Source organism: Melozone crissalis, unplaced genomic scaffold (assembly GCF_028551555.1).
Source record: "Melozone crissalis strain CALT ecotype California unplaced genomic scaffold, PUWL_Pcris_2 ptg000042l_1, whole genome shotgun sequence".
NCBI lineage: Eukaryota > Metazoa > Chordata > Aves > Passeriformes > Passerellidae > Melozone > Melozone crissalis.
In genome coordinates, this window is record NW_026535820.1 from 54,348,229 (window position 1) to 54,363,206 (window position 14,978).

The 14,978-nt window shown below is 40.7% G+C and overlaps 1 protein-coding gene across 2 annotated transcripts in view; it reads left to right on the forward strand.

The window, feature by feature from the left end:
* The first annotated feature begins 2,492 nt into the window (after nt 1-2,492).
* EXOC2 (exocyst complex component 2) overlaps nt 2,493-14,978 on the forward strand; it is a 125,346-nt gene continuing 112,860 nt past the window's right edge. The window contains exon 1 of one of the 2 annotated variants that reach the window (XM_054284963.1): nt 2,493-2,555. The gene's annotated coding sequence lies outside the window, so the exon portion shown is untranslated. Of the gene's footprint in view, nt 2,556-9,759; nt 9,773-14,978 lie in introns of those variants that run through there. The other variant, XM_054284964.1, reaches the window with a different exon arrangement.

The window sequence follows — 14,978 nt, forward strand, 5'->3', positions numbered from 1 at the left end:
TGTTCCAAAGAGATATGCAGGGTGGTGTTTCTTCTCTCCAGAGGGTCACATCTGCAGTCAGTCACTGTCAGCTTTGTTCTGGAGTCACTGAAGGGGTAGGTGATGGTCACTGAATATCAGCTGGGGAAACCACCCACAGCAGATTGAACAAAGTGCACCACACAGGAAGTTCTGCATTGGCAGTGTTATCCAGGGCCCTATAGATCATAAGATTCCTGGATGCTGCTTGTGGAAATAGGAGGATTCGCCTGTGTGGATGCCAGTGAAGTACTCATGCCTTTTATAAGGTTTCTGTTCTTGCAGAGTTTAGCCTGATTGTGCTTTTCTGACAAATTCCCAAGGACCACAATCTGCATAAAAATACTGCTGAGCAGCCCTTTAGAAACAGCAGCTTAAAATCCCTAAAGGCTAGGTGACATTTTCACAAGCAAAAGGTCTGTCAGCTTGTCCTCACTTAGGGGTTTAACACTGGGGTGGCTGACTCTTTTCAAATTCAGGTTCCCTCTTCCTAATGATTCACCTATTTAGGGTCCTTTACAACAGAGGTGAATATTCAATCAAATCTGCAACCCTACTGCAGTTTGGCACTGAAATTTATCACTTGAGCTAAACCTAAACTCATGGTTGTTTATTACAATACCTTCTGGGTACACCGTTCCCTTCATGGAGCCCCAGAAAAGTCAGTGGGGTTTTTGGGCACAGTCTCCCCTCTCAGAGGGCGCTGGGCTGGGACCCAGGTACGCTGGGTGGGGCCTTCTGATCCCACCAACCTCTCCAGGAGCAGTTTTCTCTGGCACAAGCATTCAATGAGACAATTCAAACAAGCTGTCATGGAGGAAAAATATAATTTTGAAATGAGTGGCAAATGGTTGCACTATTTTTTTTTAATCTGATGCCAACTTTACTTTTCTTGGAGGACCAAGGAGCTCATTTTCTGCATTGGATCTCAGCAGAAAACTGCAGTTACTAGTTACAACTATGGAAACAATTACAGAAAAGATAGCTATCATCTGCCTTTGTTTTTCCCTAGAAAGATACTGGGTAGTGTTTTACAGAGAAGAGGAAGGAATCAGAAGAGTATTGCTTATTCATGGTATGCCTTTTTTAAAAACAACTACAGTCTACTAATTTAACCTGAGCAGCTTTAACCTGTGAAAAAAAAGTTAGGAAAGTTGAAGTTTGGCCATAATGCTTTTTATGGTGCTTTAAGGTTTTATCCAAGGTAATTTGCTTTCCCATTAATGTCCTGCTTTGGGCTGGGTTAGCATAACTGAGGAATTGATTCCTCTTTTCTGTTTTGTTTTTTTGTTTTGGTTTGTTTGTTTGTTTGTTTTGGTTTGGGGTTTTTTTGTCTCATTGCTTTTTCTCTCCTTCCCAGTAAGATTTTTGTCTGAATTTGGTTTTTGCAACCAAAGTTATATATATCGAACAGTAATGAAAATGAAAAAGGAGATCTCCTGATTCTTTCCATAAGGTAAAGACTTTGTGTTTAGAATCCCCCCGGGCAGACAATGGGTTTGAAAAGAAATATTTTTACTGGTGTATCACGAAAGGAGGATGGATTTATATTTCCTGGGGCTGACAGCACTGCCTGAGTATTTGTGTCTGGGATTTTGCCCCCCATCCATCCTTCTGCACCTCCCCTCACAGAGTCACTGAATGGTTGGGGTTGGAAGGGACCTCTGGAGACTGTCCAGTCCAACCCCCCTGCCAAGGCAGGGTCACCCGGAGCAGGAGACACAGGAAGATGTCCAGGTGGGTTTGGAATGTCTCCAGAGAGGGAGACTCCATGACCTCCCTGGGCAGCCCCCCTCGCACCTCAGGCTGGAGTCCCAACGCTACTGCTGGGTGAGTTTCTGCCTGTAGGGACAGTGATGATAATGCTGGGAGCATTAATTATCCGCTTGGGAGCAGTTTAGTAATCATTTGTTACTGTTGTGCACAGAACAACAAAATATGCTGAGCTGGAGAGGACCCACAAGGATCACCAGGACCAACTCCTGGCCCTGCACAGCACCGTCCCCAGAGTCACACCATGTGCCTGAGAGCATTGTACAAGCACTTCTTGAGCTCTGCCAGGCTTGGTGCTGCGATCACTGCCCTGGGGATCCTGTTCCAGCGCCCAAACACTCTCTGGGTGAAGAACCTTTCCCAGATACCCAACCTAAACCTGCCCTGGCACAACTTCAGGCCGCTCCCTCGGGTCCTGTCATTGTTATCCTTGCTGTACTCAAGACCGTCATAATTAAGTTTGTATTTTTTCTTTTGCTCCTCACCCATGGCAGAATCAACCCGCACTCCTCCCGGAGGCCTTCAGAGACGCCCGTTCGGCGTTGGGAGGGAGGGAGGCGGGAAAGGGGCGGGGTTTCCGTGAGGGGCGTGGCTCCCGGAGGGGCGCGGCTCGGAGCTTGGCTGCCCCCCCCGCCCGCCTCGGTGGCTCGGCGCTCGCTCGATGTGCTCGGGCGGCGGCTGGCGGCGCCTGGCGGCGGCGGCGGGCGCGGGGCGCTGCCGGGAGCGGGGCGGCCGCAGGTGCCGGATGCGAGCGGCGGCGGGCGGTGAGTGACCGGCCCCGGCCCCCGCCCTGGCCCCCCTCGGGCGCCGCGGGGCAGCTCCGGCCCCTTCCCTTTCCCCCACCTCCCGCCTCCCCGGGGCGGAGGCCGTCCCCCTCCCTTCGGCCTCCCCCCGCCTTCCCCTCCCCGGGCGGGGTCGAGCGTCCCCGCCCCGGCCCCGTGGGGACCGAGCTGTCGGCGGTGGCTCCCGGGGCGCAGGCGGCGTCGCTGGGCTGCGGCCGTCTGCCCCCCGGTGACTTCCCGGCTGCAGCGGCTCTTCCTCCTGGCCAGCCCCCCGGCAGGGCGCTGGGCGCTGCCGGCAGGGCGGGGGGTTCCTGCCGCCTGCGGCTCCCCCGGGGCTCTCGGTGTCCCGCTGGGGGCCGCTCCCTGCTCGGGCGCGGTCGGGCCCGGCGGTGGTGGCGCCGTCCCTGCGAGCCCGGCAGCAGCAGCGGCTCCGTGGCCTTTGCCTGTGTGTCCCGTGTCTGCCAGCGGCCCGGGGAGCGCCGGTGCCCGCCGGGCTGCACGGGCTGGGCCGGAGCTGTGCGAGGTGCCAGAGTCAAATGGGTTGGAAAAGACTTCCGACATCACCCAGTCCGACCCATGTGAAGGGATGGGGTCGTTCGGCTCAGTGAAGTGTGGGTGTGCTGGGTCGGGGATAGAGGAAATAAGCAGGGTAGAGAGGTGAGTCGAAGCTGGTTGCTGGTAGGACTTGCTGAAAAGGTGGTTATTTGCAGGACTGATTTTATTTTTTGTTTTAGTTTTTTTTCTTTTTTGTCTTTGCATTTAGTTGTGCCATCAAGTTTCAGATACAGCTCCCCAAAATTACTGAGTACCTAGGCAAGTGCAATAGGAAAATAACAGGGTAAGGGATGTGGGAGGAATTGAAATAACATGTTGGTTGAGAGATGGTTGCTTTCATCCATATCTGTCTGGAGATATTACGCTTCTCTGAGACTTCAGATTTATTTTTTTTTAACTTCCTACCCAGTGCTACATTTCTGCCTCATTTGGACTGCCTTGCAGTCCACAACTGTCCATGAGCTGGGTGACCAAACATCTTTCCTCCTTGCCTCATCAATATCCTAATTAAGAATCTGAAAATGTTCTCTTAGCAAGGTGTCAACATCTGAAATTTGGGATGATCTTACTTCCAGAAGAGAGTTTCCCATTCTGTCCAGTTTTACTGGTTTTTTTAATAGTCTTCCTCCTGCAATTTCCTTGCTTGTTGCAGGTACAGTTTCTAGCCATAGACTCAAAAGCTCTGAGTCAGAAGCCAGTAGAATATTAAGCCATCCTAGCTCTGACAGAACATCAGATTAAACCTAAACTCCAAATATTCATTGTTTAAAATGTAGTTAAAATCATAATCTCACTTCAGTTTTCCAGGTTTTCTGATCATTCTTACAACAACTGAACAGTCTCTTTTCTCTGTTAATGATTTCTCTGCGTTTCACTGCTGTAAACTTTTTTGGTTTTGTTTCTGCTTTTGCTGATTTGGTTTTGCTTATGATGAAGTTGTCAGAACAGTTAAAGAACTGTGAATAAACAAATTCATGGCTTAGAAAAACAAGTCCCTTTTCTTCCTTTACATTTTGCTCACCTGAAGAAGGAATGCTCTATAATTCTTACTTCCCTGTTTTTATTGTATCTTATCCCAACTTGCACTGGCCCAGCAATAAGCAGCAAGAGGCATGTCTTGTTGCTGATTTCTTTCCTATGGATAGCTTAGTTTACAATTCTTGTGGTTTATGCCCACTCCTTGGACACCAGTGTTTTTATTTAGGTGCAATTTCTGTTGTCTGCAACATCATTTAAAACAGATGCAGTTATTTTCATTATACTGGTCGGACTTACCTCAGTGAAAATTATTTTAAGTTGTAATGGTAAAGGTGGTTTTCTTTATGGAAAACATATTTTAGAATGTGTCAGAGGTGAAGCAATTTAATTAAAAGATTGCTATCCATCAAACTTATGTTGGCTTTTAAAAAAAAAAGTATAAAGTTGTGTTGTATTTTTCTGGTCTTCATTCAATAAATGGAAATGTTTTTACAGACTTGATGGTTTGGGGGTGTTTTTAATGCTCTAATTGCTTCTTAATATTTTAGAGCTAAGTAGCAGTCTAGGTTAATGAAATTCCAAATGAATTTTAAAAAAGTAAAGTTCTAAGTCATGAACAGTACAAGAAATCTAAAATTGCAGGATTTCTTGTGAGAGTCATCAAGGGTTTTATGCTAGCTGTTGAGAGCATTTGGGGCAAAACTGGACAGTAAAGACATTAAAATCTGTAATTCACCAGTTGTTTTCCTGAGGTCCTATTAGAATGAAACTGTATCCACTGATGCAATCCATTCTTTATTACACTGCTCTTCCCAGAGAAGCTGGACTAAAGCAAAATAAGTAGGTTGACTAGAAAGGCAGAGGCCACTGACCTCATTTATTAATCAAAACTTTCTGTTATGTTATATTGAACCATATTTAATCAATTTCTTTCAATGTAGTGATATGTTTAGCCGTAAATTCAGTAAGCCTTAATCACTGTACTTGAAATGAAACATCAGTTTTGAGTTAGTTTAATTCTGTTTATTCTGCACTTTTTGGCTTTCTGACTTCACTTAAAAGGAAAAAAAAAAACAACAAAGAATGAAAAGAAAAAAGTATTTATCTTGCTAGGATGGTGACAGAAGACTGAATATAAAAGGTGTTCTTAAAACATAGATTCTGACAACTATGGAAGATATCCATGAAATAATACAGTTAGAGTTTTGTACATGAGGAAAAAAAGCTTGTGAAGCACATACAGACGCTACCTGCATGTATTTTGAATGCCTATAGGTCACTATTTATTTATACAAACAGGCAAAGAAAACCTTCTGCAAGAGAAGTCAGAAGTACTTCATTTTACTGTCAGGGACTGGAAAGTAGTACTCAGAGAACTGTAGATGTTTCAGTGAATTTACTTTCTGTGTGAGTTTTTCAGACAGAGCGGAACCTACTGCTGTACTTGAAGCCAGCTGAATGTTCGAAATCCGAAAACAGCTGAATTAGTATCTTTCAGCAGAAGTCAGATGTTAGCTCTTCAGCTTAACTTTGACCTTCTGTCTTGGACCACCTACATTCTGTAAATCTGGGCTGTGCAACATTGTCTTTCAAATTACTTTTCCCAGGGGAGAAATATGGTGTTTGGTAATGGAGGGAATCTTGTTTGTAAAGGTGCTTGGAGGATGAGGGATGATGAGACAGCACATGCACAGCGCAGTCACGTCAGATTTATTTTTCATCTTTTGTGCTGAACATGAAAGCAGAGGTCTGTGTTTACAGCTTGCAAAGAGTGAGTTCAAAAATCTGGCTGATAAAAAATTTCGTGCTTTACTCTGAAAATTATTTTAGGGAATTTCAATCAGTATTTCTGTTCAAAAGCATATGAATTATTCTCCCAGTGTTGAAAGTTATAAAGAGAAGGGAAAGGCAGCAGGGAGAAAAAAAAATCATTTTTCTTATACCCTGGAGAAGGAAAAAAACCTCCAAACCCCCCTGAAGCAACTTCCCTAGACACCAAGAAATGGCAGAAATGCTTGCAAATAATTATTTATCGCGTGATTGCCGGGTTACAGGCTTTGCATAGGGAAAGGTAAGATACGTGTTTACTATATTAAACAACACCAGGTTCACCACTTCGCTCCTGTGGAGAAATTCTTTGTAATTGTACTTTTTATATTATTTTGGAAGTATTTAGTGATTTTTCCTCCAAAAAAATCTTGGTCTGTGTAGCCTTTTCTTGACTACTGACGTTACTAATCTGCAGAAAGTATGTTCAGCATTTTCATTAGAAAATACTGTGATTACGTCTGGTGATGAGTGTGAAAGCCCATGTTTCCTTTCTAATTTTCCTTGCTTTGTTTTTAAGGAAAACAAAGTTTCTGAGACACCAAGTCCTTAAGGAGTCTGATTTTCCCTTGACCTTAACAGAACTGCAGATTCCAAGATTTTCAGTTTTATTCTCAAAGACTATGCTTAAGCTATATTGTGCAGAAACCAGTGGGGTCTCTGGCAGTGTAAAAGTGTCTGTGGATCAGATTACAGTATAAATCAAGGATTTTTAGGTATATTTAGACTTGTATTTTTTTTTCCTTTGACACTGTTGATAACCCAGAAGCCATGTACCCCTACGTTTGGAGGTTCAGCAAAAAGCCTGCGTTAGTTAAAGATTAAGACTATTTTAAGTAAAAGTTCCTTTTTAAATAGCCACTTTTGCATTGAGAATAAACTGAGCTAATTTTTTTGAGATACTCATGAAATGTCTCAATTAAAAAAGCAATTACTTTCAGTTTTCTGTTTGAGAATACTGTGAGTCTTGTGACATTTCAAATCTCACAGCGGTTTTAACAGGTATACCTTGGTTCTTGCTGGAAAACTAAGCATTGGATTTTTGGCAAAAAATCCAGAAGCTATGTGTATTGCAGATGGGTTCTTTGCATGTTTCCTTGGAAGAGAAGGCAGGGGAGATTGTGTTTCTCACAAGACAACCTCACTACTCTGTAAGTGTGATCACTCCATACAGGAGATGGGATTTTAGGCAGACAAGTAGAAATGAAGACTCATAAGGCAAAGAGAGGCTTTTGTTAGAAAAATACCTGTGCACACAGTCTGTCAGGGAAGTATTGAGTGTGTGTTGGACCATGTGAATTGAGAAAAACCGCTCTAGCATATGGCTTGAGTACATCCCTGAGCAAAGGCCAGAAAGAGGTGTTGGGGAGAGACCATGAAAAATTCTAGAATCTCAGTAACACAAGTGTATGTCTCATCTTTTAAATATTTTTGAAACAAAAGGAACTGCTAAAATAGTCACACAGTAAGTGTAAGTGTTGCAGCCTTACATACAAGCATCCAAATTAAAGCTTCGACCATGTGAACTGTGTAATTACAGTGGTTATATAGTGTTTTTATAAAGAATATTGTATATAGTTACAGGGCTTAGAAAAAAAAATCTGTGGTGTCTTGTTTCTTTTTTCTAGAAAAAAAATTCATCCCTTTGGGATTCATTTAGTTTATTTTTCTGAACTTCTGGATCTTTCTGAATGCATTAGCATAAACATATTTGAAAGATTTTGATGCTTGAAGTATTGTTTTGGAATTTCTGCCTGTGAATAACATAAGATTAAATGATAATGAGATATTAAGATTTTTTACCATTTTCCTATTAATTAAATGATGTACAAAAAATTAATGATAACTTTGGAACAAAAGAGGGATGAATGGCTTAGCTGGAAGAGAGTAGGATAATGACTTCTGGATGAAGCAAACGTTGCGGAATGTTGGAGGTGGAAGCAGATGTAGGAAGATGTGCTTTGTGAGAATTTAGAAATTAATGGGAGATTTATGGCCATCTGTGATATGGTTTTGTATAAAGCTGAGCTGACTTTTTTATATATATGTTTATATATAGATGTTTAGGACTTTACAATGTTGCTAGATTATAGTGATGTGTCACACAGTAAATACGGAAGCTTTTAACAAGTAGATGAATTAGTTTCTGGGGAGTTGCAATGTAATTTATAAGGAAAGTAGCGGAAATTTTGGGGAGAAACATCTGTGCTCAAACTTTCTTTAATTATATTTTCTTCTATGCTATTGACCTTTTCTAGGCAAGCCAGTATGACCAAAATAGACATTCAGAACACTTAAATTGGTTTGACTTGAGTCTTGGTAATGAATAGGTGCTGTTACATTGAATACATCAGCAAAACCGTTCATTCAAGAGCTGGTATAAATCAGCATATTGATCTAATTAATTAATTGGGGGAATAAATTATTTTCAGTGTGAAGTTACAGAACTTTGAAGCTAACATTTTTTAAAATGTATTTGGTAAGGTGAAATATTTTTTTTTATTTTTTTCGCAAGGTTTTTATAAACACAGATATATTCATCCAAGTTTATAGGGCTGTTACTGACATTTGGATTATTGCAGTTTTGATGGTTTTGTTTAGTAGTGGCACTCGGAGATTGTCATTGTCACTTAGGTAAAAAGATTTTGAACTGAGGTGAAAATGTGACTGTGGTTCTGGGCTGTCCAGATGTATATGTATGAAATTAAATTTGTGTGCTGGTGAGCTTGATGGGGGAGGTATGTGTGTTCATGGTAGCAGAGCAGAGGGAAAGAAATCTTTTTTTAAAGTCAACTCAGTGAAATAGATTTTATGAGTCCTCAAACATTTTATTCCGCTTTCTCTGTTTGAACAGATGACATAATTGGCACATGAAATTATTTGTGAGCTTAAAGAAACAAAGAATTCCCCCTCCTTTTAAAAGTCTCTGTTCATCTGTATTATAGACTATTGTTGGTTTTAATCTATTTTTAGTGTTTTGCTATTTTTACTTCTTGCTGCTGGTGAGTTACAAACTCAGTGTTATATGTTGGCTCATTAACTTCCTTCAGGTTGTTCATGGTATATGATGCTAACAAATAAAACTTCATTTTACAATGGAATGTTTTTGGAGAAAATTCAGCATTTTGATGTCATAATGTCATCTGTGTGGTTGATTTTTGTGGTGAATATCTCTCCCCTCTCCAAATAAATAACATCTCAGAACTCCTGATGTAAAAATAGATCAATATATAGGTATTTTTCACATTGTAATTGACAGGATGCTGTAATTTAAAATGTACAAGGAAATGGATTTATACTAGTCTAATTTTTTTTTGACGTGTGATAGATAGAAGGTTAATTGATGTTAAATGGATGCTTTGTTAGCCCTTCATCAGCTACTAAACTAGTACAGGAGGAGTGCAAATCATTACTACAAAAGGCCAAGGCCAGTGTGTTTTCTTAGCAAGCTTTATAGGTCTTTTTTCTTATCCCTTCCTTCTTTCCCTCCTTCCCAAGCACACAAAACATAACCAGCTGTAATGATAGGAGGAGAGAGCAAGCAGCTTTTCTAAACACACACACTCGCACTCCGGCCCCCCTCTCTCTCCCCTCCCCATACCCAGCAGAGTGACAGCTTCTAGATGTTGCGTGCGAGTGAGTTCAGCTGGTGCTGTGTGGTCTGGGTGTGTGGTCTCCAGCTCAACCGAGAGGCTGCTAACAGGGTGGATGAGAGAGAGCAACACTGTTTACTTTAATTTATTTCGGATGCCGGAACTGTGCCCGGAGTTTCTCCCGAGCCGGGTTCCACCGTCAGCGGTGTCAATCCCTCGCAGCTGCAGCCCAGGCGGCGGCGGGCGGTGAGCCGCTCTGCCGAGGGCTCTCCCAGCATCTGCCCCGGCTCCGAGCCTTTTAATCCCTTGTGACTGAGAAAGGGTAATGGCATCGCTGAGTGCTGGGATTATTTTGCTTTAACTCCGTCAAGGTACATGGCTGTGAAGATGTACCTTGCTGGGTTAAGGCAAGCGGGACCTCTGAGATACTGAAGGGAATCTGCGAAGATTGTTGTGGTGAAAGCAAAACTGCTGCGCTCATTCCTTGCCCACCCTAAAACTAAAATGTCTAGTGTACCCTTTGTGGCTGATCAGAATATTCAGGAGCCTTTTGAAAAAGCACAGAGTATCATATTATGTTATTTAATACTGCAAGTCTTCTTTGTTGTTGCTTGCCCTCTCTGTCACAAAACTTGCACATCTTCCCAAATTGGAACTGATTTTTGGCATGTAACGTTGTAGGTTAACATGTTTGTCAGTGTTAATATTGGCTTGAATCAACACGCCGGATATGACAGGGCAAGACAAATGAGGCTTTGTTTTTTCTGTGTGACAGTGAAATTACCCACTTTTTTATGTTTGTTCATCTTTTCATTATAAGTAGCTTAGTGGTGTTATGAAGAGTTTCTTTCCCCCTAAATGTAAGATTTGTGAGCGCTTCTTGTTTAAATTGACAAGTCTTCTTTTATTATTTAAATAAACATGCATGGATTCTTAATATCACTTGGAATTTCAGCATTGTTTAGCTTATTCACTTCCCAGTCTTTTCTGGCAGGCTTGCAGGAATGGACTTAATATTATTAATGCAGTGTTGAAGGCTGTGGCAATTCTGGGGCAATGAAGATCTCCAGAGGGGTTAATAAATGTCAGTTATTTTCACAGTGCTGCTTTTTGGATGCTTTTAATTCTTGGTTTATGTAGATTGTCTGTCTGAATTTATATTGTTGGGAAGATAAAGCGCAGAAAAGGTTGTAGTAGTGTTTTTCATCATTTTGTAATGGTTTTGAGTACAAACATCCAGGAAGCATTTTGCTTTGTCGTTCTCCTTGGGGTCATTGGCCATGTCCCTTCACTGACTTTGTCATAGTGTGTTGTACTCAGGAGACTCTCTGGGTTTTCTAGTGAAAACAAATTATTAGATTTATGTACTACAAGCACAAGTTTGTGTAGTTTAAGGTTAAAAGGCCATCACCTACATTCTGGGATCTGAGTATTTATTGCTTGTTTAAAAAGGCATGTCATAAATCTTTTCATTTGGGAATTATTCAATGCTGTGATGTTAGTGTAACTCACTGTTTTCATGTTGGTTTTCTTGTGTTTTTTGTTTTTAAGTAAACAAAATCTGAAGCATACTGTGATTTGCATATGGGTGATGCTTTGTTGTTCCTGCCTCACCAATTTTTAAATTGTATTCTGTCACATATCTATGATTAAGAACAAATAAATATCTAATACCTGAAGGTTTAAACACTTTCTTGTAACTTAGACTTTCTCAATGATGACAAATTGGGTTTTTCTTCCCTCCCTTCTTGACAGCTTTGATTCCCTTTGCTAGATGACCATGAAACTTGCATTGACTTTGAGTCTGCCTTCCTCCAAGAGAATCTTTTAAGTTCAGTGTCTGTAACAAAGTATCACTGAAAACTTTATTTAAATTGAATTTGGAGTCCCCGGAACCATCTTGCTATTTTGTTTTAGAAGTCAGAAACTCTGATTTAAAACACTTCAAATGCTAGTTTTTCCCAATCGCGAAATTTGTCAGGTGGCAGCATACTGTTACTCGCCTTCCAGAGTTCCATGCCTTCAAGATGTTTGTAGTTTCCCTTTGGGATTTGAAATTACCAGCCAATTTAATATCCTTCAATCCTGATCTTTGGTTGTTCATGTATTTCTTATTTTGGTGGTACTTCCAGAGTGTAGTAAAATGTAGAAAGTAGTTTGCTTAACAGAACAGGTATGGTAGCTCTTGGCGTTTTATTTTGGGTCCCTTCTGTGTTTGCCATTGAAAGTTGAATGAAGAAACCTGTATAAGAACTCTTCATTTCAAAACAACATAAAACTGAAGGCTTACAATAGGAAAAAAACCCCAAAACCAAATAGACTTGTGCTTTCCCTTATGCCGGGGCATATTTCATTGGTTCATTATTTATTTTCAAGTGGGTTTTCTTAGGATAAAGATGGAAGATGTCCTCTCTTTATCAAGCTTTTAATGCTCAGAATTGTCTGGATTTTTTTTTAACCAAACCTTTGTGACAGGACAGTTTATTTGAGAAACTGGTGCAAAGACAAAGGTGTTGTTTATGAAAGGCATTTTTTCAAGAGGACTTTGTAGTAGGTGGTCTTTGCAGAAGTTTTCTAACTCCTTGTGCTTTTATAACAAGAATTATGACAGAATAATAGAATGGTATGGGCAAGATCATGGGAGCAGTCAATCAGATATCCACATTAAATTGTTGGGGAGATACTGTGAGGAAATTAGGTTTAAAAAAAGGGTGGAGAGAAATAAAGAAAGAGAGAGAGCGCTCTGCTAATGTAGAAGATTGTCCATTGTAAAAAACCGTCTTGTTGAAACCTCTTCAGTGAGTCTGGCTCCTGAGAGGAAAGATCTTGTATAGAAACTGTCTTTCTGCACTCTCCTTGTCTGCATGAGAATCAGTCTTTCAGGAAGAGGAGGAAGAGGGCTGTTTTAATAAAAATACTATTTTATGTGTAATACATATTTCATAAAGAATAGATTTTATCTTTAGGGAAGCATACAGAATTGCAACAAAAGCTCAGAATTAGGTGGTTGTCATGTTTTGTCAAATGAAAAAGTAATTTTTTGTCAGATTTGCCTTAAAATATTTTTAAAGAAATTTAGGAACTTGCCACAGCAGTATAGTGGCTAGGCTCCCCAGTAAGCACCTCAGTCATGTTAGCTATGGACATCTGTCCTAAGAAGGAGAGGAAATATAAATGAATTGAAGGCTCCCAAGCATTTGTTTGATATTTATAATAATGGCATATTACAAATAGTTCCAGTCTTTGAAATAAATGAAAGCATTTGCTGTTTAAAAATAATAATCATAGAGCATCTCAGTGTTGTAGTGCTTTGAAATGTGTTGAGATTTACTGTGGTATTCTCATTCCAGTGAGGTATTTTAAAGCAATTCTGCAGTAAGTATGGAAATACTTTAGAAGAAATACTAGATCTCAGGAGGCTCAGCGTTTTTATTACATTTATTTAGCTCATCATGAAGGGGGATCTAGTGCTGATTTCTGAAATCCAGAAAAAGATGTTGTAATATTACTTCTGAGTTTTGGTATTGAGACAAGCCAATTACCTGTGTGCCTGGGTATTTTGGACGCAACAATAGCTGCAATGCAAGGGAACTATAACGTTTGGGAAGGGGTCAACCAAACAATACCACACAAATAATACCACAGTAGCTCCTATTTTACTTGTTTTTCTCAAGGTTTTTTCCTCTCCATATTACCTGATGTTCCTGAAGATGGCGTTTTTACATCACTTTTACTGATTAATATTCCACATAAATATTTACAAAAAATTGCTCCAAAATAAAAGAGGTGTTTTATATTGAGTAACTGGTATCTAGACACATGTTGCTTCCTGCAGAAGGTGGTTGTGTGCCTGGAAGGGCCTAACACCACTGTTCCTTTACATCTGTTGTGTATCCTTGAGCTCTGCTGAGGATCTGTGAGAAAAGCTGCAAAGACTACATAGATGAGATTGTGAGGAATAGATGCAGCTTATTCTCCTCCCTCCTGCTAAAATTATAGACCTTATTTTTCTCTAGCATCCTGTTTCTCTTGTGCTGCCCGCTGTTTTGTTGGGCAGTGGTATAGTTTTGAATGCAGCACAGATGAGAGGAAAGCTGGGCAAGGCTTATGACTCCAAGATTAGGGATGTTGACAAAAGACAAGGTCTGTCCTTTTCACGTGTGCTGAGTAAGTGAGATAGTTGTGCAGATGATGTGTCTGGACAAGAAGGCTTGGAGTAGGCAAAGCGAGGTAAGAGAAATTACCAAAGTGTCTGGATTTGAAAGGAGGATGGAATAGTAACATCCTTCTCCCTCCCTGCTTGAATTATGGGTAAAAAGTCAGAGGGACAATCGACAGGATAGGGGCAGAAACAGTTTGTCTGCAAGATGAGGACCTGGCTTCAGTTTTGGGGTGAAGCAGGGACTGTCTGTGCGAGAGAGGAGGAGGAGGAGGAGGAGGAGAAGCCAGTTCAGTGAAAGAAACACGGGAACAGAGCACAGCCTTCTCTTCCATAGCTGGAGATGACTGTCAGCTGATTTCTTTGTAATCTGGTGATACAGTTCTTTTCTTCAGTGCTGTTCTACCCTTATGGCCTCCATTTGTTGACTACTTGCTTCTCCAGTCTCGTGTTGGTTTCATGTAAAATGTTCCAATAGTTTACATGTAAGACTATTAAGAGTACCTATATAACTTAATTCCTTTTTCATAAGTTGATTATTTGCAAAAAAACCAGAGAAACCAATGATTTATTAAACACATTATGTAATTTTTAATGTCAAGAAGTATAATGAGGTTTGCCATGGAAAGATACAAAGCCAAACTAAATACGCATTGTGTGTGTTATCATGGGCCCTTACCAGCCTTCCTTCCCTGCCATGTCCTACACTGGACATGGCTGACATAGTGCAATTTACTATGTTCTTGCTTGTTCAATGTGAATTTACATCTGTTATTAATTGCACACTGTTCAGTGTGAAAAGCTCTCTGAAGATATTAATACTTCTGTTGTGTTCAGGGTATCTAAATGCCTTTTCTTTGTTAATGAATTTGTTTTCAAAAGTAGCTTTTGAAATGAGTGATAGTATTCCTATTTTAAATATGTAAAACCAAGAAACAGACATTTGAAAACAGACATATTTATGGAATTGAGGTGGTTGTTTAGGACCTCAGTATTTCAGAACATTGTGCAGTATTCCCTATATTCAGGATGCATTTCCCACTGACTTCAGGTGTGGCTGTGGACTCTGAAGTTGGATCCGAATTCAGAGTTTTGTTATAGGTGACCTGCTATGCATCTATGGTATGGACAGACAGAGACAGGAGACCCTGTTCTGAGGGTAGTATTTGATTACTTTTAGCATAATATCTTCTTTCCTGTTCCTGCCTTGTCTATTTCCATCTTAATTTTCACTGTGTGTTCCAACTTTGGATTGTGAAGAATTAAATCAGCTGGTGGGAGCTTCTTTGATTC